This window comes from Typopeltis vanoorti, chromosome 23, assembly GCF_054136105.1.
Source record: "Typopeltis vanoorti isolate ZY-2024b chromosome 23, IOZ_Tvanoo_1.0, whole genome shotgun sequence".
Lineage (NCBI taxonomy): Eukaryota > Metazoa > Arthropoda > Arachnida > Uropygi > Thelyphonidae > Typopeltis > Typopeltis vanoorti.
Window position 1 is genome coordinate 79,482,686 of NC_143571.1, and position 10,356 is coordinate 79,493,041.

At 35.1% G+C, this 10,356-nt stretch overlaps 1 non-coding gene across 1 annotated transcript; it reads left to right on the forward strand.

The window, feature by feature from the left end:
* The first annotated feature begins 9,326 nt into the window (after positions 1 to 9,326).
* Positions 9,327 to 9,516, forward strand: LOC150094025 (U2 spliceosomal RNA). Its single transcript, XR_016550356.1, has one exon. It is a non-coding gene; the product is annotated as a U2 spliceosomal RNA (small nuclear RNA).
* Positions 9,517 to 10,356: the final 840 nt, after the last annotated feature.

Below are 10,356 nucleotides of genomic sequence, written 5' to 3' on the forward strand. Positions count from 1 at the left end.
ATGCTTTCCAGTCATTGCATTGTGGACATTTTTCCGGTATTCAATACCATGGCATACAAAGCAACTCCATTCTAACATACTTTCGTCTAATGCTTCGTGGATGGCATGCATGCGAGCATTCTACTTCACTAAAAGCATTTCGCCATCTTAAGTGCATAATCCTCCAACCGCACACAACGCAACTACTTTTACAATCAACACACGTCATCTTCTCCCCCCACAGACACAACCAATTAACCTATTGTTTTTCTGGAAATTACTCATGTTGTACTGGATGAAAAACCCCAGTTTCTGAAATAAAAAAAAAGAACCCTGCTACTTCGTTATTTGACCGGCAAAATTGAAGAAAAGCCCATATAAAGATTTAACATAATTAGTGTTGACATTTCACATTAGGACTTAAGGAAAAGAAACCCCTAAATCAATATCAAGACACATTCGAAATAATATGATCAATAACAAAATATGAAAAGTCAACCTTATTTTGTGAACTCCCTCCTCATAGAAACTCCAGAATAAAGAAACAGAGCGTGGTACAAATAACACCCAATTAAGTGCTTAGCCAAACTCTGTCATCTTTGGTGATGACAGAGCGCTCTTGATGGCTTTACAGTCTTCAACTATTAGGAAAATTCACTACAGCAGAACCACATAACTGAAGTCAAACATGGTGGTGGTGGTCATCATTCTTTCAATAGTGAGAATAATATAATTCTTCAGTTAATGTTAGTAACAAGTCTCCAGTATCGTCTGCGTCTGTATCTACGAGACAAAAGGACGACAATTATTTTGTAAATCGACGATCCAATCAGAAAGAGAAAAAAGAGGAAATGTCTCTTTTGTCAAATGCATGCAGTATATTACAAGAAAAGCAGTGTGTGTGTGTGTGTGTGTGTGTGTGTGTGTGTGTGTGTGTGTGTGTGTGTGTGTGTGTGTGTGTGTGTGTGTGTGTTAGAACAACACTAGACGGAGCATATCCTCTGCCAAATGAAATGCGCGAGAAGTTAGTCCATCGTCTTTCTGCCACCATAAGTACCTGACCGAGTTCTCCCTTCTTTCTCAAAGTCCATCCCGGAAGCAGAACTTTTCCGTCCATCTTCTGTTGATGAAAATTGTCTTCACTCACAGCTACTTCATTAGCTGCACGACCAGGCAATTGTACTACTTCGGATATAGGCGGGTCCAGCTGCCCATCTTGCAAAATTTCCTTTCGAAGATAAAATATTATCTTCGAAATCCCTCTTCTTTCTAAAGAAGAGGAATTCATGTATATTCTGTTACTATCGTCCAATTACATTTGCTTCTGTTCTCTTAAATCTTTCATAAAGTGTTAGCTAAACGTCTTTAGTCATATATCCCACGTGAATTTAGGCAGAGAACCTTCATCCATGCAGATAGCTCTGCTGAGAATATCTACATTTCTTCTTCCTTCGTTTTAAATCTCGAAGCCAATTTCGGCATTTGTTTATGACGTCCCTGGTCCTTCAGGAGGCCTTTCACAGTGTCTTCCTTCAAGCACTGTGGCATTCCCTGATATCGTATTCTCATAACCTTTACAATACAAGTTTGTAGGAATACTTAAAGACCAGTAAGATATATCATATGAAAATTAAAAGAAAGACTCATAAAACGCCAAAATAAATGACTAAAATAAATTAGCATTAAACATCACAGTTTGTTTAAAAATAACCAGACATAATTTAGCTAGCAATTACTTTAAATGAAATGCAGATAAAGTTGGTAGTCATCTATTTCAGAGTTGATTATATTCTGACAGTTTACTGCAGAATTTTATTTCGGTCTTTATTTATTTAGACTTCAGCTGGAAGATTAACTATCGGAATTCTTGTCAATTTAAGCTTCCTGCTTTTTAATTTTATTTCTTTTTTTAAATTTTCATTTGTTAATTTAATGCCAGTTTTAATTATTATTGTAATTATTCGTTTTCCTTTTCATTTCAGTTAATTTAACTAGTTCAGTTTTTATTTTAATAAATCTGTTTTCAACTTTGTATCCTAATTAAAATTAATGCTATTTCATTTCCCAATTCCCAAACAACATTTTAAACCTTCATAATATACAGAACATGCAAACTGCTTAATAGGCGACCCTCTCTTTCACAGCCTGCTTTTCAGTCACTTGCTTGTCTTCCTAAATATAAGTCAGAAAGCAAACGTATCCTATGGAAGATAACCACCCTGAGATAATCAAATTTTGGGCGAAGCTACAAATTCCCATTGTGAAATATGGCATCCATTCCAAACTGATGGAGGGACGTACAACATTTGGTTGTCTTACGTCTAGCAGTACAAGTTTGTGTAGCGGAAACAAACAAAAATTGACTTTTAAATACATCCCACTTTAAACACATCAGAAAGAAAACAGAGGTAGTTTTGATGGTAACAGTCTCTGTTTGCTTTATAAGTATGCGCCATCTCAAAAGGTCCGCAAAAATCTAAATAGCGCATGGGCAGAAAGTAAAAATAAGTTAATTATTATCATATGTGACGGGTAGCTAAACAGTTCAGTGTTTGAGGAATATTGTATTTCTATTTAATTTACTGGCTTGTTTCTTTTCTTTCTTTTTTTTTGTGGAAGCCATCTGCTTGGATATTGATTCGCAATTTTTTCTTATTTTGCTTATCTGGTATAAGCAAATGCCGATCTGGTATTTGCTGATACCAGATGGGTTTTAATTTCTGTCAATGAATTGTTTTGTCAAAAAGTATTTTAATAAACATTTCCCAATACTTTATTTCTTACCCGAATTAAAAGAGGAGCATCTAATAGAAAAGTATCAGAAGCTATCATTTCTTTACAACAAAAATAGCATTTCATATAAACTTTTATTTCCTATAGTAACAGTTCCATAAACCGCTGCTTTAAAGATCCTTTAGAAAATTATCCCAGATTTATTTTATCATTTTCGTCTTCCACTTGTTTCATTACTAATAAATTCGGTATAGTTTATTGGTAATGAAACAAGAATATAGACTTCCAAGCAATAAGAACAGACAAGCCACGGACTTCAGCCCAGTAAAAATATGCAAATCGCTGCAGCTCTCTGGAATATAGTGGCTGATTTTTTAAGGGAAAAACCGGAGTAACTCGGAGGGAAAAACCCTAACATTTCCATCCTGAAAATAACTCAGAATCAAACAGGAAATACATGGAAAACACTAGAAATGGTAGATTTATAAATAAATTATTGTCAGAAATCTAAGGCCATGTGGCAATTACGAATCGCACTTGTCATTTGTCATTTGCGTGTTCTCTTGCAATAAAACTATAATTACATATGACAGTTCATTTATAGATAACGTCATATTCATTACAATTTTAATGAATCTTTATAAAATCATCACCTTAGATTTTACTTTATGACGTCCTTCTTCCGTGTGGTGCATTAATAATAAATTTTGTATTGCTCACTGGAATGTAACCTTTAGGCATCAGTAATAAACAAACCATCACCTGTACCTGTTTGATAGTTCCGAATGTAGTGGCTGATTGTTGATTTTGTCAGGGAAAAACCGGAGTAACCCGGAGGAAAACTCCTCGTGTTAACATTTTGAAACATTACTCAGGCTCAAACAAGAATTATGTGGAAATTGCCACTGAAAGACAGACTGCTAGAAAAATTACTGTGAAATATCTACGAGCCTGAAGCTATCAGGTATTATCGATGCAATTTGTGTTCTAAGGCTAGCTTGTTTGTTTCTTTGTTTTGGGAGGACGAACAGAGTTTTCAAAGAAATCCTCATTTTTTCGTCTGATATTGACTAATTTATTGAAAGGTTGTTGAGAATATTCCGATCAATCTTGATTGAAGATGAAGGGTGAAAGGATGCACCGATAAATAACGATCTTTCATCAACCAGGCCAAGGAGGCATCAACTTTGGTGGCGCTGCATAAAATTTATATTGTCCATATTTTAAAATGAGAGTAGCTCAGCTACTAACTGAAACACAATCCATCTTCAGCCTGTAAGATGCAAGTATATCAAAGTATATTTAGCATAAGACATTTTCTTTGGATTTATTATTGGACCAGGATTCTTTATAAATATATGTACACAATCGTCTACAAGTTTCGCCAGCTTAAGTCTGTCTGGCTTTTTCAGGACTTCACTATTTTTTTTAAGCATTTAATGTTAGTGAAGTGAAGTCCTGAAGAAGCCAGACAGATTTAAGCTGACGAAACTTGTAGACGATTGGTACATATATTTATAAAGAATCCTAGTCCAATAATAAATCCAAAGAATATGTCTTATACTTAGTATGAAAGGATCAAATATTAACAGTTAAAATAAAAAAGTATATTTAGATAAAAATGAGATATAAAACATCATTCATATTTCAACGTATACTTAAACTGTATTGATTTAAATGGCATTAATGAAAAAGTATGTTCACAACATACACATACATAATAACAACATACATATACGGGTATCTATATTTATAGTATATATCCATGCGGTGCTCTTAAACCTACAGTGTTTCTCGTCTGTTCGGTAGTTATTTTTCGGATATTTTTATAATAGTTAATAGTCGTTGGAAACTTTTAATTGTAAAAACAATTGAAAGCCAATTAGTCCTTTTCAAAAGAGAAGGTAATAAAATGAAACCCAATATAATTGAAATATAAAACATTTATCCATTAAATGGATCCTGTAAGGAAAAAATTTCTGAACTGGAGATCTGGATCATCAGAAAGAATTACCCATACTGAGGGACACCACCAAGAACAAGACAGTTGATTATAATAAGTGCATATCTTCTGTTCTGTTTCAGAAATATATATTTTCATTTTCATATATGCATATTTAAGTTTGCACATTTTGTGATATTACAACATTTAACTTGTGCTGGATTCTTCAGATTCTCTGGATCTTCGCAGCCTTTCCACACTCTTATCGCTTTTGAACTCAGGAGACCAAATACGCTCACAGTAGTCCAGCGGTAAGCTGGATTCTTTGGAAGGGATTACCAATACGGAAGGAAACCAGCACGAGCAGACAGTTCACCGTTTCCTGTACCTCCTCATGGGCAAATATTTGCTGCATTCATCACCTCAACCCACATTCCAAATCCAGAAACCGAATTTCACAAACTCATCCCATCTTATTTCTTATTCTACTTAATCGCCTTTCTCTTGATGGTGAATCACACCTTCCATCAGTAATCCCCTTTCTAAGAAAAATGCGACGTAACCTCCACCTATCAGCCCCAATTAACTATTTATTAAAATATTGTTGAGTGATATCTTCTTAGAAATAATTACTGAAGCTACTTTAAAAATATTTACAAATGATAACATAGAAATAATAAATTAAATATGGGTTCAGCCAGTAATTATGAAACAAAAGTATCCCTATGAATTATTTGAAACCTAAAGCACTTATTAAGTATGAGAGAGTGCGTGAGCATTGGCAATTAATTCACTAAAGCGGTTTACCCCAAGAATATGGTACAACAAAACCCACATCACTAAAATCCGATTGTAGCAATGTTATCAGCTGATTGGAATGGATATATACTACTTCGTACAAAGTAATAGATAAGAAATATAGAGTAATTAAAGATAATATTAATGCATCCTAAGGTGCTCAGAATAATGATAACGAAATCATCTGAGGTTTTATGCTGAAACAATCAACTAAACGATCAAAGGTTATACACAAGTAAAAGTATAATGACACTTTGACACTCTTAGAATTTATAAGGAAAAGCACCTGTATACGTAAGATATATGGTCTAAATAACAATCATTGAGAAGATTACCTTGGTGGAATAAACTCAGCCCTAAGAACTGATTGGGTTGGATGCTAGAATCTTTGAAAGAAGTTAGGATATAGTGTTGAAGTAGTCATATGCACCCATCAGATTGAATTAATTAAAACGCGTGTAGATACTGTGCGATAACTTTAAATTGGGTACATCATGCTTACTCTGATGATGTTTCTCTAGGTAGTTTGAATTAAGTAATTAAAATTGAGTTAACTGAAATTAAATTGAATTAATTATTCAATTTAATTAAATTAATATATTAGATTTAATTAATTAATACTCGTAGAGATACTGTGGGATAACTTTCATTTGGGTACATCATGCTTACTTTGACGATGTTTCTCTAGGTAGTTTCATACTTCCATTTGAATTGTATGGAAGGTTGAATGCAGACATTTTTATATCCAATAATATTCCCTACATAATGACAACCTTTGTACATTGTCCTCTTACAAAAGGAGAATGCACAAATTTCATGTTACGAATGTTGTCGGACATGATATGAGTTTTAGGTATTTCGATAAAATTGTTAGCGTGCATAAATTCCTCATCTTAAATCCCATAACATCTTATAGGGAGAGTGTGAAGGGGTGCGAGGTCCATTTAGAGTTTCTTCATCATTCGATATTTTTATTTTTATATTTCACTACATTTATCTCAAAGTTTTCGCATGGTGTGAAATATTGCGATATGTTTTCAGAATTAGAGTGTTTTAATCACTCTAATTATACAATAATTGATCGTAAGGTTTATACTATCACCTCAGACTTAGCTAATTATTAAATAATTAAGATATAATTGTTCATAAAACACAGGCTATAAATTGCACTTCTTTAAAAAGCATTAATTGATTTTTTTTTTAAAAATTCTTCTGCATCACCAGAAGAAATTGTTAATGGAGATAAACGCTTCATCATATAAAGTGTGAACCCTATTCTCGTTCTTATCCTTCTCATCCGCAGCATCTATTCCCCAGCAACTGCCTAAGAACCTAGAATACAAATTGTGCAAACCTCAACTTCAAAATTCACATTTGACGTCGATAGATGCCGTATAGTCAATGCCGTACCTGACATGGTTTTGGCAGTGATGTCACCTGCTAGAATAAGTGGTATAGTCGCAGATCTCCTTTCCACACAATTTTGTATGACAATCACAAACATCCAAGTCAAAGGCAGGATTCGAACCCACCTCCTCTTGGCTGAAGAGCGGACACGCTGACCATTTGGCCAACCAGGCCGGCAATCCCCACTTAACACACGTTATTAACTTGAGTACATATTACTGAATTATATAATACTAATAAATCTACAATATTTTTTCAGTTTCCATGTCTAATCATTAGTACCAATTAACTATTGACTAAGTATTGTTGAGTGATATCTTCTTAGAAATAATTACTGAAGCTGCTTTAAAAAATATTTACAAATGATTAGATAGCAATAATAAATTAAAGATTCGTTCACATGAACATTTCGAGAACCAGTAATTATAAAATACGAGTATCTCTATGAATTATTCAACATTGCCGATGAGCATTGCGAATTAATTCATCAAAGCGGTTTACCACAAGAATATCATTAATAGATCGCAAATTATGAATTAAAAAACTCAGCTAACCGAAGTTTGCTTGCATGGAGAATTCCGACTTCATGCTCTATGCAGAAGAATGCAATCTCTTCTCTAAACGGAAGAATAGATTTTTTTAAAACTAAGTAGTCTGTACCATGTTTCAAATACAGTAATTCTACAATAGAGTACTAATTTGATCTTAAATATTACAGTATCACTTTCTGGCAAAACGTTTTTATAGAAAAACTCGCATTTTACTATAAAATTTGAAGTTTACATTTTATGTGAATCACACTCAGGAAGAATACTGTGCATCAATTCTACATTAGCTCTTCAGAAATAAGCTTCACATAATCGAGAAATTCAACTCCTAGAGAAGAAATATATAAGATATTTTCAAGGTGATTCAGGCTTCCGGGTAAACAGAATGGTGGTCTCCACTGGACAATATCCTGATTACACTTGATCCTAATTCATTTCTTGTTGCATCTTTTTATTCATATAAGACTTTTTATTTATTAGAATATTATCAAACGATTTCTTACATGTGTAAATCAAGTTATTTTCCAAGCCAAGATTCCTTTCAGGATTCTAGACATTTTTTTTTAAACAGTCACTGTTCTTGTAATGCACACAGTCATGAATGATATCAGAAATGGTTCCATGCAATGCAGAATCGGAAGATCATCACTATCTTTGATGTCATTGAGTATCGTATTAAGAGACAACATCCAGGATATAAAAGTTCTCAGAATTGTCGAAATTCTCTCCTGCAAAGCAGCGTATTCCTAATCGGTGACATCGACGATATCTGAAATATATCACCAACGCGTAGATGTGTTCGAAAAGCATTTCTTCCTGCACAAATGGGCCATCTACCGATAATATCATTTGCTATGATACGCTGAGACTACAAAAATCACGTTACGACCTTAAGCTATTCTTCTGGGATAAACACTGACAAGAGAGACAGAGAGGAAAATGCACAGGTTTCAAATGCCGTAACATCCAATGAAGTGGTGCCATCTGATATAACCAATATAAAACGCATTAAGGTTTATATATATTTCATTCTGAAATTCGAATTCGCTGGATATGCCAGTTTGAAATTTGCCTTATCCTGGCATTATACTAAAACTGTTATACGTTTTCATTTCTCATAATTTGTAATATATTATTATATTCTTCTTCTCTCCTTAACCTAATTGATGCTGGTGGCCATGCTACTTTAGGAAGCTCTTTAGTATTATATATATATATATATATAATGATTTCGACGACGTTTCATTTCTGGGATGTTTTACATAGCCGAAATGAAGCCTATTGGCTCTATTTTAATTAATATATATATTTATTTTTCACTTATCTGGTCAATCCCGGTCCGAAAATATTAACATACGGAAGATCAACTTACGAAACTTTCATAGTCTCTACAAACATTCGGCTTTGAAATAATGTTGGATCTAACATCCACTTTACTTATATAATTTTACATCGCCGAAATGAAGCCGTATGGCTCTTTCTTTTAGTAATACACAGTTTGGCTGATCGCAGATATTGTCCAACACCAGGGCAACTCGTTGCAAAGGTGGTGAAAGCTACACACTTCTGAGGTTGCTAAGATTCCATTCATATTCAGATAACTTTATTACAGTATGTTCTTATAATTGTTCTGTTTTATTATTAGTTAGTGTTGTTAATCTCTTACTGTGCATAATTCATAAATTAAACTTTGTCATAGGTATTTATGTATAAGAAAAAACATAGTGTATATAAAGTTCGATACTATCCGCGGTTTCAGGAACTTCGTGTTTCTGAAACCGCGTATTTTTCACGTACCATACGCGGCGGATACGGCGGGCCTATTCACCGAGCGGTGAGATTTATGTCAAGTATCCTCTGGAAGCTCAGGTTTCTCTTCATACAGCGTGATAATCTTTCGCAGAGATCTTATTGCAGAGATCGCTTCTCGGCCTTTTGGCTAAGATCAGGTGTGTAGTTTCTGTTCTTAACCGTTAATATCGGTACGAGTCCCATCGGGTTTCACGATATTTAACCGGAAATTTACAGAATTTCGTAAACCCCGGACTGGGGAAATATCAAACACTTGGTGGTGGGAATAGTTAGGCTCCCCACATCTGATCATGCTCTCCATTCTGCCGCGTGTGCGTACCCTCGGAATTGAGGTCGCCACAATACCGGCAAGGGCGATGGCGAAAGCTATCATAGACTGCATCGGCGCAGAGAACATTTTTGGATTTACCCCTTACGGGGGTAGAAGATATCAGGTAGTGACCAAAAATATGGAAACCAGAGAAAAGCTTCTCCAAGGGTTTGACTGTGGTAAAGTAAAAGTATCTCCCTTCATGGTTGGGAGCATCCTGAGAACCCTTAAGATACCACGATTTCCCCTAGAATATGCAGAGAACAACGATATAATTCATAGCGTATTCTCTAAGTGGGGAGTTGTACGGGAAATCCAGGTTCACAATGACGTAGACAATCCTGAGTGGAAGTCAGGGGAGGTAACCATCTCTCTTGAAATGAGGACCGAAGTTCCTAACTTTGTTCTCATAGGATCTGCCCGGGTAATGGTAAATTACCAAGGCGTCAAAAAGCAATGCTTTAGATGTGGTGCCTTCAATCATCTTGGGGCAGACTGCCCTCGCATAAAATGCAAAAACTGCCTAAAAATTGGCCACAACCAAGAAAAATGTGAGGCAGCTTGTTTGAAATGTGGGGTCACTGACCATAGAGTCGACACCTGCCAATCCAGAACCCTCGCAGAGAGGATGGGTGGCGCAATCACATCAGCAACAAAACCAAGTAATGAAAAGGTCACAACACAGGAAGAGTTTCCACCTCTTGAGGCCACTCCTGATCATGCTGCCATGACTAAGACAACGAAAAGGTCTTGTAAGGGAGGGAAACCTACCAGAATTGCAGAGACCAGCAATACGATCCCAACAGAAGAGACTGACAATGCAGAAA